Source organism: Argopecten irradians, chromosome 7 (assembly GCF_041381155.1).
Source record: "Argopecten irradians isolate NY chromosome 7, Ai_NY, whole genome shotgun sequence".
NCBI lineage: Eukaryota > Metazoa > Mollusca > Bivalvia > Pectinida > Pectinidae > Argopecten > Argopecten irradians.
In genome coordinates this window covers 35,110,752-35,130,317 of record NC_091140.1, presented here as the reverse complement: position 1 = coordinate 35,130,317, position 19,566 = coordinate 35,110,752, and positions in this window count along the sequence as shown.

Here is a 19,566-nt window from a genome sequence, read left to right as displayed (position 1 = left end):
TTCACATCCTAGTAAAATATATCAACATTGTTTAAGTCGTATACCGTTCCAGTTTATGCTTTCTCAAGGTATATATTTTATTGGTTTATCCAGTTAAAGTAGACCACAAACAAATTATACCTACACCACAAGGCTGGCGATCTATCATCTAAACTGACACCGGAATGGGAGAGGTCACATTCAGGCAAACATTCTGCATTCTGTGCACTTTGACACACAATCCGTGATTGATGATAATTCTATAGCTTATACTATTGTGATTTAAAGTACTCAGCTATTGTGCCAAGTTTGTATTGTATGTTCCTGTGTCGCATACAGATACCATTGTTTAGCAGGATTCCAGACATAACAAAATATTAATGCTCTAATTGAATGTTATATATATTATTTATGTGTACATTATCTTACATTCCACTCCGTTTTTGTCCTATTGCTACTTTAATTGATATTGACTTGGATACACAATATTTAGTTTTGTAGAATATTCCAGGCCAAAGTCTCAGGAGAAAAAAGAAAACGGGAGTAAACTTCCCCTGAAAAATGCAACGAAACCGAGCAGAAATGAATAGAAACACGTGTCCATAGCCATCCTCGATATTCCAGAGGTTCCGATCACTTACGATCTCTACGACCCGGGGCTATCTCATAGTAAAACTGGAGGCAACAGAACAGTACAGGTAATTCAGTCATTTGATGTACATGTACATCAAAAGAGCCGTATAACGGTACACTGTGGTCGACTGTGTGGCTTTGAAGTTAGGCGTCGCTCTCTCTGTAGTCTTCAAAAAAATCTTTGCTAGCCTGTGTTTGGTCAAATGTTTTTCGCTGATCTGCCTTCAATTTCAGATAGCCCAGGGGTGTAGAGATCATAAGTGATCGGAACCCCTGGAGTATCGAGGATGGTCCATAGCACGTCTCTCCTGGTGATCTGTCATGGACTTCTTAAGATCCCATTATCGACGATGAAGTGTGTCCAAAGATCTGCAATGCATGATCCTCTTAACCTCTAAAACACGCCTCATCTCATTTTCGATTATATTCACCCTTGGGCTATCTCATAGTAAAATTTGAGGCAACAGAAGACATTTTTAATTTGATTCTTTGATTTTCATTAAAAGAATTGTATAACGGTACGCTGTGGTTGACTGTGTCGCTTTGACGTTGAGCGTCGCTCTCTCTGTAATCTTCAAAGAAAGTCTCTGCAGGCATGTGATTGGTCATTTGTTTCTTCTGCCCCTAGCTTCACTATGAGTTCAGGATTAGAGATAATAACCCCTGGATGATCGAGACAGTCTAACATGGACCATTTTTATAAAACGCTTTCTCTCATTAGTACAAAACACGTTTCTCTCTTATAATCTCCGATGCTCTTTAGGGATTATTGTACAACGTTTAACGTTCCATGATACCATCACTGTACGTGTCTCCCGAGATAAAAAAAAAAACCCCAACCCACCTACATGTGTCTTCCGGAAACAAACCTACACGTGTCTCCCAGGATCATAACTGCATGTATCTTCCATGATCAAAACTGTACGAGTCTCCCAGGATCAAAACTGCATGAATCTCAAAGTAACATAATTGCACGTTTCTTCCATGATCAAAACTGCATGTATCTCCTATGATCATCAATAAACACTTTTCTCCAATGATCAAAACTACACGTCCCAATAACCAGAATTACACTTGTCTCCCATAATCATATTGTACTCGTCTCCCTTAATGAAAAATATAATATCGAAACTGTACGCTTCAACCATGACCATCAATACTCGTATCTCCCATTATCGAAATTGCATGTATCTGTTATGACCAAAACTGCACGTGTCTCCGATCATCTAACCTGCACGTCTCTCAGGCTAAATGGGACACGTTCAAACTTGACTACTTTAGTGATGATGTCTCCATCTATAGTTTTCATACTCCGAATTCAGTTGAACTAAAATGTTTTGCTTTAACGTAAAACTGCAAAGCAGGCTATATTTTTATTTAAGAAAATGAAGTTAACATTTCGTATACTTTTGAAATCATACAGGACGTTTTCATACTCAGGATGTCTAATCTATATCGCCAGGTAGGGTATTGCGATTGTGTAATGTCCATTTACTATGATTTAGTTATACAACCCAGTTAGCTGACACTATAAACCATTCTCCATTTCTCCAAACATCCGCGGGTGGTGTCGTCATATGGCTTTGATAATTAAGTGACCGTAAAATCCTTAACAAACATTCGATAAATGTTGTGTACAATACAGAGCTCTATCTCTCTCTCTAGACTAAATCATCTAGTGACATGATAAGTGATTTATATGACAGGTCGCCCCCCTATCCCCCTACTATCTATTCAATAAGGCTACACTGATCTATGTAGTTCTATAGACACTCCCTACACTCCCACATAGAAATTCCTTTCTACTTCATGAATACTATTGCAGGATGTTGTAAAACATATAAGCCCGTATCTGTTCAACTGTTAAACGTTATACATACTCTTAGTGTATCGGTTGAATTCTAGCTATAAAGCAAGGGCAAAAAACTGTCATTGCTGTGCAGGAATCATTGCAAGGAGCATTCTACTCCCTACCAGTATTTCCTGTTCAAATATACAGACGTACGATCAATACGGGACCTAAACAAACCGTACATACACGGGCATTGGTAAAGCTACATTTTACCGATCAATTCAAGATATGCTGGCGCGGTGCCAACTATTGTATAGTACTACACTATGCCGCCGCGGATTGATCGATAGAGTGTTATGTGGTCTGAGGTTTTACAACCGGCGTGAACTCGTTGCGCTGCGCTGGTCTTTCATATGCGATGCAATTTGATCGATTATTACAGTCCGGATTTACTACCCGACAGACAATTCAGGTAGACGTCTAGCCGAAACTGGAAACTCACAGGCAGAAATCTGGCCTACTCTCTTGCAGACGAAACAAGTACACGCGTCAATTTCTACGCGCAATATTGTCAGTACAAAGCACTAAAATAACTTACTTTCTGGTAAATCGTTCAGGTAGACATTGTACACTAGTGACTGATAGGAACTTGTAAGCAAATTTAACCCACGTATCCAGGATGCTCATCTGCTGAAACAATTTACGCAATTAACTTCAATGTCAGGTAAACTATCAAAACAGAACACCCGACTAACTGTATTCATTTTTTAATGGAAAAAAACCCTGTATTCATGTGTATACTATTCATGTAGACAACCGGCTAACTTTACTGTGAGGTAAGCCGTTCATGAAGACTACCCTACTAAGTTTAAGAAGAAGTAAACCATTCATGTAGACTATCAAACTAACTGGACTACTCAACTAACTTTACAGTAAGTTAAACTAACAATATAGTACTAAACTAACTTTACTGTGAGATAATCATCAATGTAGGCTACCTAACTAACTTTACTGTGCGATAACCATCCAAATAGACTTTCCAACTAACTTTACTGTGCGATAACCATCCATGTAGACTACCCAACAGACTTTTCTGTGAGATAACCATCCATGTAGACTACCCAACTAACTTTTCTGTGAGATAACCATCCATGTAGACTACCCAACTAACTTTTCTGTGAGATAACCATCCATGTAGACTACCCAACTAACTTTACTGTGAGATAACCATCCAAATAGACTTTCCAACTAACTTTACTGTGCGATAACCATCCAAATAGACTTTCCAACTAACTTTACTGTGCGATAACCATCCATGTAGACTACCCAACTAACTTTTCTGTGAGATAACCATCCAAATAGACTACCCAACTAACTTTACTGTGCGATAACCATCCAAATAGACTTTCCAACTAACTTTACTGTGCGATAACCATCCATATAGACTGCCCAACTAACTTTTCTGTGAGATAACCATCCAAATAGACTACCCAACTAACTTTACTGTGCGATAACCATCCAAATAGACTACCCAACTAACTTTACTGTGCGATAACCATCCATGTAGACTACCCAACTAACTTTACTGTGCGATAACCATCCAAATAGACTACCCAAGTAACTTTACTGTGAGATAACCATCCAAATAGACTTTCCAACTAACTTTACTGTGCGATAACCATCCATGTAGACTACCCAACTAACTTTACTGTGCGATAACCATCCAAGTAGACTACCCAAGTAACTTTACTGTGAGATAACCATCCAAATAGACTACCCAACTAACTTTACTGTGAGATAACCATCCATATAGACTACCCAACTAACTTTACTGTGAGATAACCATCCATATAGACTTTCCAACTAACTTTGCTGTGAGATAACCATCCATATAGACTACTCAACTAACTTTACTGTGAGATCACCATCCAAGTAGACTACCTAACTAACTTTACTGTGAGATCACCATCCATATAGACTACCTAACTAACTTTACTGTGAGATAACCATCCATATAGACTACTCAACTAACTTTACTGTGAGATAACCATCCATATAGACTTTCCAACTAACTTTACTGTGAGATAACCATCCATATAGCCTACCTAACTAACTTTACTGTGCGATAACCATCCATGTAGACTACCTAACTAACTTTACTGTGAGATAACCATCCATATAGACTACCCAACTAACTTTACTGTGAGATCACCATCCAAGTAGACTACCTAACTAACTTTACTGTGAGATAGCCATCCATGTAGAGTACGCAACTAACTTTACTGTGAGATAACCATCCATATAGACTACCCAACTAACTTTACTGTGAGATAACCATCAATATAGACTAGACTACATAACTAACTTTACTGTGAGATAACCATCCATATAGACTACCCAACTAACTTTACTGTGAGATCACCATTCATATAGACTACCTAACTAACTTTACTGTGAGATAACCATCCATAAAGACTACCCAACTAACTTTACTGTGCGATAACCATCCATGTAGACTACCCAACAAACTTTTCTGTGAAATAACCATCCATATAGACTACCCAACTAACGTAACTGTGAAATAACCATCCATAAAGACTACCCAACTATCTTTTCTGTGAGATAACCATCCATATAGACTACCCAACTAACTTTACTGTGCGATAACCATCCATGTAGACTACCCAACAAACGTTTCTGTGAGATAACCATCCATATAGACTACCCAACTAACTTTACTGTGAAATAACCATCCATATAGACTACTCAACTAACTTTACTGTGAGATAACCATCCATATAGACTACCCAACTTACTTTACTGTTAGATAACCATTCAAATAGACTTTCCAACTAACTTTACTGTGAGATAACCATCCATATAGACTACTCAACTTACTTTACTGTGAGAGAACCATCCATATAGACTACCCAACTAACTTTACTGTTAGATAACCATCCAAATAGACTTTCCAACTAACTTTACTGTGCGATAACCATCCATGTAGAGTACTCAACTAAATTTACTGTGAGGTAGCCATCCATATGGACTACCCAACTAACTTTACTGTGAGATAACCATCCATGTAGACTACCCAACTAACTTTACTGTGAAATAACCATCCATATAGACTACTCAACTTACTTTACTGTGAAATAACCATCCATATAGACTACTCAACTTACTTTACTGTGAGATAACCATCCATATAGACTACCCAACTAACTTTACTGTGAAATAACCATCCATATAGACTACTCAACTAACTTTACTGTGAGAAAACCATCCATAATGACTACCCAACTAACTTTTCTGTGAGATAATCATCCATATAGACTACCCAACTAACTTTACTGTGAGATAACCATCCATATAGACTACTCAACTAACTTTACTGTGAGATAACCATCCATATAGCCTACCTAACTATCTTTACTGTGAGATAACCATCCAAATAGACTTTCCAACTAACTTTACTGTGAAATAACAATCCATAAAGACTACCCAACTAACTTTTCTGTGAGATAATCATCCATATAGACTACCCAACTAACTTTACTGTGAGATAACCATCCATATAGACTACTCAACTAACTTTACTGTGAGATAACCATCCATATAGCCTACCTAACTATCTTTACTGTGAGATAATCATCCATATAGCCTACCTAACTAACTTTACTGTGAGATAACCATCAATATAGACTAGACTACATAACTTACTTTACTGTGAGATAACCTTCCATATAGAATACCCAACTAACTTTACTGTGAGATAACCATCCATGTAGACTACCCAACTAACTTTACTGTGAAATAACCATCCAAATAGACTACTCAACTAACTTTACTGTGAGATAACCATCCATATAGACTAGACTACATAACTAACTTTACTGTGAGATAACCATCCATATAGACTACCTAACTAACTTTTCTGTGAGATAACCATCCATATAGACTACCCAACTAACTTTACTGTGAGATAACCATCCATATAGCCTACCTAACTAACTTTACTGTGAGATAACCATCCATAAAGACTACCCAACTAACTTTACTGTGCGATAACCATCCATGTAGACTACCCAACAAACTATTCTGTGAGATAACCATCCATATAGACTACCCAACTAACTTTACTGTGAAATAACCATCCATATAGACTACCCAACTAACTTTACTGTGAGATAACCATCCATATAGACTACCCAACTTACTTTACTGTTAGATAACCATTCAAATAGACTTTCCAACTAACTTTACTGTGCGATAACCATCCATGTAGAGTACTCAACTAAATTTACTGTGAGGTAGCCATCCATATGGACTACCCAACTAACTTTACTGTGAGATAACCATCCATGTAGACTACCCAACTAACTTTACTGTGAAATAACCATCCATATAGACTACTCAACTAACTTTACTGTGAGAAAACCATCCATGTAGACTATCCAACTAACTTTACTGTAAGATAGCCATCCATGTAGAGTACGCAACTAACTTTTCTGTGAGATAACCATCCATATAGACTACCCAACTAACTTTACTGTGAAATAACCATCCATATAGACTACTCAACTAACTTTACTGTGAGAAAACCATCCATAAAGACTACCCAACTAACTTTACTGTGAGATAACCATCCATATAGACTACCCAACTAACTTTACTGTGAGATAACCATCCATATAGACTACCCAACTTACTTTACTGTGAGATAACCATCCATATAGCCTACCTAACTAACTTTACTGTGAGATAACCATCCATATAGACTACCCAACTAACTTTACTGTGAGATAACCATCCATATAGACTACCTAACTAACTTTACTGTGAGATAACCATCCATATAGCCTACCTAACTTACTTTACTGTGAGATAACCATCAATATAGACTAGACTACATAACTTACTTTACTGTGAGATAACCATCCATATAGCCTACCTAACTTACTTTACTGTAAGATAATCATTCATATAGCCTACCTAACTGACTATACTGTGAGATAACCATCCAAATAGTCTTTCCAACTCCTTTTACTGTGCGATAACCATCCATGTAGACTACCTAACAAACTTTTCTGTGAGACAACCATCCATATAGAATACCCAACTAACTTTACTGTGCGATAACCATCCATATACACTACCCAACTATCTTTACTGTGAGATAACCATCCATATAGACTACCCAACTAACTTTACTGTGAGATAACCATCCATATAGACTACCCAACTAACGTAACTGTGAGATAACCATCCATATAGACTACCCATCTAACTTTACTGTGAGATAACCATCCATATAGACTACCCAACTAACTTTACTGTGAGATAACCATCCATATAGAATACCCAACTAACTTTACTGTGAAATAACCATCCATATAGCCTACCTAACTAACTTTACTGTGAGATAACCATCAATATAGACTAGACTACATAACTAACTTTACTGTGAGATAACCTTCCATATAGAATACCCAACTAACTTTACTGTGAGATAACCATCCATATATAGACCATACCCAACTAACTTTACTGTAGATAACCATCCATATAGACTACCCAACTAACTGTTAACATCCTATAGACTACCAACTAACTTTCTGTGAGATCACCATCCATATAGACTACCCAACTAACTTTACTGTGAGATAACCATCCATATAGACTACCTAACTAACTTTACTGTGAGATAACCATCCATATAGACTACCTAACTAACTTTACTGTGAGATAACCATCCATATAGACTACCTAACTAACTTTACTGTGAGATAACCATCCTTGAAGACTACCCAACTAACTTTTCTGTGAGATCATCATCCATATAGACTACCCAACTAACTTTACTGTGAGATAACCATCCATGCAGACTACCCAACTAACTTTACTGTGAGATCATCATCCTTGAAGACTACCCAACTAACTTTTCTGTGAGATCATCATCCATATAGACTACCCAACTAACTTTCCTGTGAGATCACCATCCATATAGACTACCCAACTAACTTTACTGTGAGATAATCATACTTGTAGACTACCCAACTACCTTTACTGTGAGATAACCATCCATATAGACTACCTAACTAACTTTACTGTGAGATAACCATCCATATAGCCTACCTAACTAACTTTACTGTGAGATAACCATCCATATAGACTACCCAACTAACTTTACTGTGAGATCACCATCCATATAGACTACCCAACTAACTTTACTGTGAGATAACCATCCATATAGACTACCCAACTAACTTTACTGTGAGATAATCATCCATATAGACTACCCAACTAACTTTCCTGTGAGATCACCATCCATATAGACTACCCAACTAACTTTACTGTGAGATAACCATCCATATAGACTACCCAACTAACTTTACTGTGAGATCACCATCCATATAGACTACCCAACTAACTTTACTGTGAGATAACCATCCATATAGACTACCCAACTAACTTTACTGTGAGATAATCATCCATATAGACTACCCAACTAACTTTCCTGTGAGATCACCATCCATATAGACTACCCAACTAACTTTACTGTGAGATAACCATCCATATAGACTACCCAACTAACTTTACTGTGAGATCACCATCCATATAGACTACCCAACTAACTTTACTGTGAGATAACCATCCATATAGACTACCTACCCAACTAACTTTACTGTGAGATAATCATCCATATAGACTACCCAACTAACTTTCCTGTGAGATCACCATCCATATAGACTACCCAACTAACTTTACTGTGAGATCACCATCCATATAGCCTACCTAACTAACTTTACTGTGAGATCACCATCCATATAGACTACCCAACTAACTTTACTGTGAGATAACCATCCATATAGCCTACCCAACTAACTTTACTGTGAGATAACCATCCATAAAGACTACCCAACTAACTTTACTGTGAGATAACCATCCATATAGACTACCTAACTAACTTTACTGTGAGATAACCATCCATATAGCCTACCCAACTAACTTTACTGTGAGATAACCATCCATATAGACTACCCAACTTACTTTACTGTGAGATAACCATCCATATAGCCTACCTAACTAACTTTATTGTGAGAAAACTATCCATATAGACTACCCATCTAACTTTACTGTGAGATAACCATCCATATAGCCTACCTAACTAATTTTACTGTGAGATAACCATCCATATAGACTATCCAACTAACTTTACTGTGCGATAACCATCCATGTAGACTACCTAACTTACTTTACTGTAAGATAATCATTCATATAGCCTACCTAACTGACTATACTGTGAGATAACCATCCAAATAGTCTTTCCAACTCCTTTTACTGTGCGATAACCATCCATGTAGACTACCTAACAAACTTTTCTGTGAGACAACCATCCATATAGAATACCCAACTAACTTTACTGTGCGATAACCATCCATATACACTACCCAACTATCTTTACTGTGAGATAACCATCCATATAGACTACCCAACTAACTTTACTGTGAGATAACCATCCATATAGACTACCCAACTAACGTAACTGTGAGATAACCATCCATATAGACTACCCATCTAACTTTACTGTGAGACAACCATCCATATAGACTACCCAACTAACTTTACTGTGAGATAACCATCCATATAGAATACCCAACTAACTTTACTGTGAAATAACCATCCATATAGCCTACCTAACTAACTTTACTGTGAGATAACCATCAATATAGACTAGACTACATAACTAACTTTACTGTGAGATAACCTTCCATATAGAATACCCAACTAACTTTACTGTGAGATAACCATCCATATAGACTACCCAACTAACTTTACTGTAAGATAGCCATCCATGTAGAGTACGCAACTAACTTTACTGTGAGATAACCATCCATATAGACTACCTAACTAACTTTACTGTGAGATCATCATCCATATAGACTAGACTACATAACTAACTTTACTGTGAGATAACCTTCCATATAGAATACCCAACTAACTTTACTGTGAGATAACCATCCATATAGACTACCCAACTAACTTTACTGTAAGATAGCCATCCATGTAGAGTACGCAACTAACTTTACTGTGAGATAACCATCCATATAGACTACCTAACTAACTTTACTGTGAGATAGCCATCCATGTAGAGTACGCAACTAACTTTACTGTGAGATAACCATCCATATAGACTACCTAACTAACTTTACTGTGAGATAACCATCCATATAGACTACCTAACTAACTTTACTGTGAGATAACCATCCATATAGACTACCTTACTAACTTTACTGTGAGATAACCATCCTTGAAGACTACCCAACTAACTTTTCTGTGAGATCATCATCCATATAGACTACCCAACTAACTTTACTGTGAGATCATCATCCTGGAAGACTACCCAACTAACATTTCTGTGAGATCATCATCATATATATAGACTACCCAACTAACTTTCCTGTGAGATCACCATCCATATAGACTACCCAACTAACTTTACTGTGAGATAATCATACTTGTAGACTACCCAACTAACTTTATTGTGAGATAACCATCCATATAGACTACCTAACTAACTTTACTGTGAGATAACCATCCATATAGCCTACCTAACTAACTTTACTGTGAGATAACCATCCATATAGACTACCCAACTAACTTTACTGTGAGATCACCATCCATATAGACTACCCAACTAACTTTACTGTGAGATAACCATCCATATAGACTACCCAACTAACTTTACTGTGAGATAATCATCCATATAGACTACCCAACTAACTTTCCTGTGAGATCACCATCCATATAGACTACCCAACTAACTTTACTGTGAGATCACCTCCATATAGACTTTCCAACTAACTTTACTGTGAGATCATCATCCTTGAAGACTACCCAACTAACTTTACTGTGAGATAACCATCCATATAGACTACCCAACTAACTTTACTGTGAGATAATCATCCATATAGACTACCCAACTAACTTTCCTGTGAGATCACCATCCATATAGACTACCCAACTAACTTTCCTGTGAGATCACCATCCATATAGACTACCCAACTAACTTTACTGTGAGATCATCATCCTTGAAGACTACCCAACTAACTTTTCTGTGAGATCATCATCCATATAGACTACCCAACTAACTTTACTGTGAGATCATCATCCTTGAAGACTACCCAACTAACTTTTCTGTGAGATCATCATCCATACAGACTACCCAACTAACTTTTCTGTGAGATAACCATCCATATAGACTACCCAACTAACTTTACTGTGAGATAATCATCCATATAGACTACCCAACTAACTTTAATGTGAGATAACTTTAATGTGAGATAATCATCCATGAGGACTACCCAACTAACTTTACTGTGAGGTAAACTATCCATGTAGACTACCGAACTAACTTTACTGTGAGGTAAACTATCCATGTAGACTACCCAACTAACTTTACTGTGAGGTAAACTATCCATGTAGACTACCGAACTTACTTTAATGTGAAGTAAAATATCCACGTAGACTACCAAAATAACTTTTCTGTCAGGTAAACTATCCATGTAGACCATTCATGAAGACAACCTTACTAATTTTATTGTAGGGTAACCCCATCCAGATAAACTATCCAATTAACTGTGATGTAAACTATACTACCCAACCGACACTTCTGTAGAGTAAATCATCCATGTAGACTACATAACTAATTTTACTGTCAGGTAAACCATCCATGTAGTCAAACCAACTAACTTTACTGTGAAATAACCATCCTATTTGGGGAGGTTCCATGTATCCCTCTGGCAGTTTTTCGAAACAGGTTTTTAGGACCGATATAGTTTTGTTTTACGCTTGATGCCGTTGACAACCAATGTCCCATGTGGTCATATGTCGGCCATCTTGGATTTCAGTCATCAAAAATGGTAAAAATGACACATTCGCATATACGCGCAACCAGACAACATACAGAGGCAAATAAACACTCTTTTTTTTTTTAAAATTTATTGATATGATTGTAACATCCTGAATACAAATTAAAATAATGACGTTACGTCTTCTCAGTTTTATTAAATGGCTGGAAAATAATGCAATCATCAGTGTTTTTACCCTTGTGTAATTATATGTGTACTATGAAAAGATATATCGCACGAGTAAGGTGGAAAAAAGATAGATGGAAAATATTCCCCACCACACCCCCAACCCCACCCGGAAAAGTAAACGAATAAAAAAACATGTTAAAATAAATTAATTAAAACTCAAAATATTCTGGCAAAAACAGATTGTATCCGTTATTCTGAATTGAACTGACTCTTTCTAGTTAAGTGCATTATAAAAGGATTTCATAGTTTTTAACAGACGAAGCGTGGACATCCGCCCATACACCAGTACTCATCACATAATTGCATGAATTACATATTCCCTGATCCAGTATATATCCAAAGGCTAGTTAACATGTTTTATCTATGATTCATACAGTTCCCAATTGTAACTAGAATGTGGTTAGCACCGTAATAATCCACTTCCTTTTAGTGAAAACAACTGGAAGACATACGAGTTTTCATAACTTATCGGCTTGTGTCAGGACAAAAAGTACCACTGAGTTCGAACTATTCTTCTTGAATTTTCGTCCTGAAGACACGGTGTAACACAGCTCATTACCACAAAATTAATTCTTTCGGTCTCATGACTACTCCTTTGTTTTTCACCAAGCTGCTGCAGGTTCGCGTAGGATATTCTGCACTCCAGGGAATTAAATGTCCATATCTATTTCGACTCCCTCATGATCCTTCTGGTGCGGAAATCTTTGTAGCAGAACGCCCGTCAAAGGGAGAAGTCTGATATTTCCCTTCTTATGACTTTGTCTTTCCGGGAAACCGTATCAACAAAGTTTAGGGTAATGCCCTTATACCTTTGGAGAAGTTCGAGAAGACCAGAGATCTTGCTCTGACCTTCATCGGCTGGTAACACGTCTAGGTGCGTTGGTTTCTCAAATTTCTGAACTCTCAACTCTCTGGCAGATGTGATCACCCTAGAGAGACTTCAAATAAGACTTCTCTCGCAATCTGGGTCCCTGCCAGCAGGGGATGAGAGGCATGGCTTCCTCTCAAACAGTCCGTGAATTAGTTTGCTCGATGGTGGACTATGAAAGACTATGTTCTAAAGGGGTTTCCATTATCCAAGATAGCGCTCCCACCATGACTTTGTTCACGGATGCCTATGAAGGCTTACTTCGACGGCCATTGCCAGTCGTAGGAATGGCCTGGGGATCAGCTCTCCGACCACATCAAAAAGCTGAAAATGAGGGCTGTTCTATTGGCGCTGCAGGTTTTTTGAGACGATTCTACATTCTATGGTGGTTATGTGGCTGCGGGTAACTCTACAGTTGTCGCGTATCTGGAGAGAAAGGAGGGCAAGGTCTCACGTCTTTTGCGCCCTCGTCATCCTTATTCTTCTCTGTCAAGAAATGCAGTTGACTCTTAGTCAAGCATATTCTAGACAGGTTGAATGTTCTGATGTATACTCTTTTCAGGCGCCGCAAGCCGGTTGTGACAGAAAGACAGCTAATTCACTTGATATTCGAGGGCATTTGCCAGGTGTGGGACAGGCCTCATAGACCTTTTCGCCACTTCCCTGAACAACCAGTTTCCAACCTTTGTCTCGCCGGTACCAGATTTAATGGCTTGGACTGTAGACGCTTTATCTCTGAATTCGGAGGGGATGCATGCTAATGCATTCCCTCCTTTCAACTTGGTGGGAAGGATTCTAATAGAAGTTTCGGTAGCATCATTGTTTCCTGCTTCTGCTAGCGCCCCTGTCAAATCAAATCAAATATTGATAAAATGATACCATATTTTGATAAGATCAGATCATATAATGATAAAACCATATGATAAAGAAAAAACCCAAATTCATATAATACATTTGAACCATACGAGACAGCTATGGCGTTCCACATGGAGGTCTATCTCGCTTCTTTTGCTTTTAAAATACCATAAATCTATCCCTTTATAATGCGCATATGTTTCGACATGAGTCAGTCCAATTCAGAATAACTGTTACAATGTGTTTTGCCAGAATATTTGGAGTTTTCATTTATTCATTTAATTCCGTTTTTTTTTCATTTGCTTTTCGGTGGTGGTGGTGGGGGAGGGGGTTTCTATCTCTTTTCCTCATCTCTATCATGCGATTTATTTTTTTTATATTACACATGCCTAACAAGGGAGAGTTCAATTCGAAATGACTGTTTCAAGATGTTTTGTCCGTCATTTTTTTCTGAAGATGAAAATTGTCATTTATCGATTTTTTGATGAAAAAAGCTGAAACTTTTTCCGTCAATTCACAAAACTGAAAAGACGTAACGTCATTATTATGATTTTACTGTATTCAGCATATAACAATCATATTTAAAAATGTGTTTATTCGTCTCTGCGCGCTGTCTGGTTCCCTATTTATGCGCGTATATGCGAATGTGTAATTTTGGTCATTTTTGATGACTGAAATCCAAGATGGCCGCCATATGACCCCCATGGAACATAAGTTTTCAATGGCAACACGCATAACATGAAACTAGACATCATGCCGGTCCTAAAATAAAATGTTTCGAAAAACTGACAGAGGGGTATATTGGAACCTATTACTCCTCACCCACTAACCATGTAGACTACCCAACTAACTTTAATGTGAAGTAAAATATCCATGTAGACTACCCAACTAACTTTAATGTGAAGTAAACTATCCATGTAGACTACCCAACTAACTTTAATGTGAAGTAAACTATCCATGTAGACTACCCAACTAACTTTAATGTGAAGTAAACTATCCATGTAGACTACCCAACTAACTTTAATGTGAAGTAAACTATCCATGTAGACTACCCAACTAACTTTAATGTGAAGTAAACTATCCATGTAGACTACCCAACTAACTTTAATGTGAAGTAAACTATCCATCTAGACTAACCAACTAACTTTAATGTGAAGTAAACTATCCATCTAGACTATCCAACTAACTTTAATGTGAAGTAAACTATCCATGTAGACTACCCAACTAACTTTAATGTCAAGTAAACTATCCATGTAGACTACCCAACTAACTTTAATGTGAAGTGAACTATCCATGTAGACTACCCAACTCACTTTAATGTGAAGTAAACTATCCATCTAGTCTAACCAACTAACACTACAACACTACTGTGAGGTAAAACATTGAAGTAGAATTAGGCCATGGGCTAGGAGGGTCCCACATGCATCCCCCCCAAACCTCCGAACCAATATTTTTCTTAAGCCTTATGACCCACTGATCACAAATCAAAATGTTAACATTGCATAAGTTGGGATGAACTTCCGGTTATGACGTCATCAAGATGGCCGCCATCTCGAATTTCACTAAAAAATGAAAAATGATCATAACATTGACATTTTTCAACCGAAGTAGACAAATGAGGTATCAAAATGACCACAATAGAACAATAAAAACATATCAGGACCAAATATTCCAATATATGTAGTGGAATTTACGCAAGAAGAGAAAAAAATAGGATTTTAAGCTCAAAAATGGTAATTTTTAAGTAAATTTTTCATATTTTGCTTGACGCAGCAAAAAAGTTTTCCAACAGCAAACAATTATTTCTAATTAGTTTTTTGTCCACTTATAAATCAGTTTAAACAAAAACAACAACAAAAAAACCAATGTTAACATTGTGTAAATTCCGGTTATTACGTCATCAAGATGGCCGCCATCACGAATTTCACTAAAAATGAAAAATATTTCAAAACATTGACATTTTTCAACTGAAAGAGATAAATGAGGTATCAAAATGACCACAATAGGACAACAAATACATATCAGGACCAAATAATCCAATATATGTAGCGATTTGTACGTAGGAAATGAAAAAATAAGATTTTAAGCTCAAAAAAAGTAATTTTTCAGCAAAATTTTCATATGTCTTCACGCAGCAAAAATGTTTCCCAACATTTATTATTGATCGTAATTAGTTATTTGATCTCTTGTCAATCAGTAAAAACAACAACAAAATATATAGAAATGCAAAAGAGAATTGTTGTTATACCATCATTTGGTTTACAAAGCATCGCCGTTTGCATATAAAGCATATGATTGTGTATTTTTCCCAAACCGCCGACACTACAGTTTCCTGATGTCTTAGAATTTCCTGAATATAACAGTGGCTATTGAAAATTCAAATCTTAACAAATTTGAATTTTAGGATGGCTGAATATCTAAGTGGGACTTCAAAATAATTCACTTTCATGTTCGAAATGTTGTACACTAATAGCGTCTCAAACTGAATTATTACAGCAAAACACCAACTAATAGCTATATGGTATCAAATTAAAACTGAGGTAATTCTGTCATTCCGTAAATACCATAACACTTTCCTAAACGTTTTGTGCCTTTTAGAATGAGCACATCCAGTGTTATTTCCTGTGTATAACGTAAGGAAATGTCAGACGGTTACTTAACAGTGTCACATATTTCTTTCACTAGTTCTTTGTCTTCGATGGCGATGAGCTGATGAGCTGATGTGACATTACATTACCGGGTTACCATCGTGGTTGTAGCTTGTCAACCGTCCATGGTCATAGTTAACATAAGAAACATCAGTTTCATGGATGTGGGAGCTCTTCCTGTTTCCAACCTAGTGATTCACATATCATATATGATGTTCCAGACTATCAGATCGACATTCTGCGAAGGTTTGAGCTGGTTCTCCTTAATTCGTATGAAGCACAATTCATCATTCTTATGAACCTTCAGTGACCATAGATGGCCCAGGTGGATTCTTTGAGGTCATAAATGAGGTCTGCAGTGAAGTTCCACTATTTGCCAAGTCTGGAAAGCACTGTACAAAACTTTTTTTCTGGAGAGTCTTCAATGGTCTCTTTACGCATACACCAGATGTGTACCATCACCTTCAAAGGAATGGGAAAAGTCAGACCAATGAAAAACAGTTAACGCCAATGGCCTCATTAATGACCTCGATGATATCACCTGTACCATTTATTGTCGCACGAGGGTCCACGAGATTAATGAATGGTACTTCATACAAATTATGGAGCTATTGGCTACGGAGAACCAATTCCACAAGACGGAAAATGTGGATCTGTTGTAGTTTCCATTATGCCGAACAAGTCTGAAACAGCATATACGATATGTTAGAATCTGAGGGAGATCCCACATCTCTGAACCTGTTGTTCCTGATATGAACTCTGGCCAAGGATTGGTTATGAAAGATGACAGGCTAGAACAACACTGGTAATGTAGTGTCACATCAGGTCATCGACATTGAAGACAACGCTCTGGCTTTCGACAAATTTGATACTGATATCTCAGTTATTCTGATGATTTGGACTACCAGCTTCCAGACATGCCGAGTCTCTTCAGTGGATGGAGCAGTGAGGCGAGAAAGCACGCACAATGATAATGGTTATCATTAAGAACCAATGAAAGAAATATGATACACTGTAGTCACCATCTAACATTTTGTCTATGCTATGCATAGGAAATAAACGATGAATGTTCTCATTTTCAAAGACACAAACGTTCTGGAAAACGATATAAACGGAAACACAGGCTTAGGTTATATTTGTTACTCTATCAGTAGGTGTTGGGCTGTAATAATTATTTTTGAGACGCTGGTCAGCGTCAGCGGTTTGGAGTTCGAAAAATAGCATATGCCCATTATACGCACCTGGTGATGTTTTGTAAAACTAATGAGAGTATAACATTAATTATATTTTGCATTTCTATATATTTTTGTTTTTGTTGGTGTTTTTATTGATTTATTGATTGATAAGATATCAAAAAACTGATAACGAATAATAATTTGTTGTTGGGAAACATTTTTGCTGCGTGAAGACATATATGAACAATTTGCTGAAAAATTACCATTTTTGAGCTTAAAATCTTATTTTTTCATTTCCTACGTACAAATCGCTACATATATTGGATTATTTGGTCCTGATATGTACTTGTTGTTCTATTGTGGTCATTTTGATACCTCATTTGTCTAATTCAGTTGAAAAATGTCGATGTTATGAATATTTTTCATTTTTAGTGAAATTCGTGATGGCGGCCATCTTAATGACGTCATTACCGGAACTTATACAATGTTAACTTTGTTTTTTTGTGTTTGTTTTTGTTTAAACTGATTAATAAGTGGACAAAAAACTAATTAGAAATAATTGTTTGCTGTTGGAAAACATTTTTGCTGCGTCAAGCAAAATATGAAAAATTTACTAAAAAATTACCATTTTTGAGCTTAAAATCCTATTTTTCACTTCTTGCGTAAAATCACTACATATATTGGATTATTTGGTCCTGATATATTTTTATTGTTCTAATGTGGTCATTTTGATACCTCATTTGTCTACTTCGGTTGAAAAATGTCAATGTTATGACTATTTTTCATTTTTTAGTGAAATTCGAGATGGCGGCCATCTTGATGACGTCATAACCGGAAGTTCATCCCAACTTATGCAATGTTAACATTTTGATTTGTGATTAGTGGGTCATAAGGCTTAAGAAAAATATTGGTTCGGAGGTTTGGGGGGGTGGGGGGGGGGGTGCATGTGGGACCCTCCTAACCCATGGCCTAAATACCTAACTAACTTTCTGTATAATAAGTAAACGATCCATGAAGTCTACCCAACTAATATTGCTGTCAGGTCATATAGACTATATATCTTTACTATCGGATACACCTTACAGTTAAAAATCTACTCCACTGTCCAGGCAGACTTCACAGTCGGTCACATTAACCGTACTGTTTGATAAATTGTTCAGGTCGTCATTCTAACACACTAAAATTTCTTTCATGTAACTTATCTTGGTATTCATCCCCACTGAGCGCCAAAGGAGCCATTACAACAAATTATCACTAACCTCCACCTCTTGGTTTCGAGTTCGCAATCCACGCGCCAGAGGTCAGTTGTGTTTTTCCAGTTACTCCAGCATTCCTCTACATCTTCAGTCTGGTATATCCTTTGATGAGCATGGTTATGCCATAGAACAGAACAATACTTACATGATCTACCTGTCGGACTAAAATGTAGACTAGCTTTTACACTTTCCTTTCCGTGCGGGAAATTAAGTTAGACAACCTACCCCAAGAACATTAATCCTTGGTAAACCGTCAA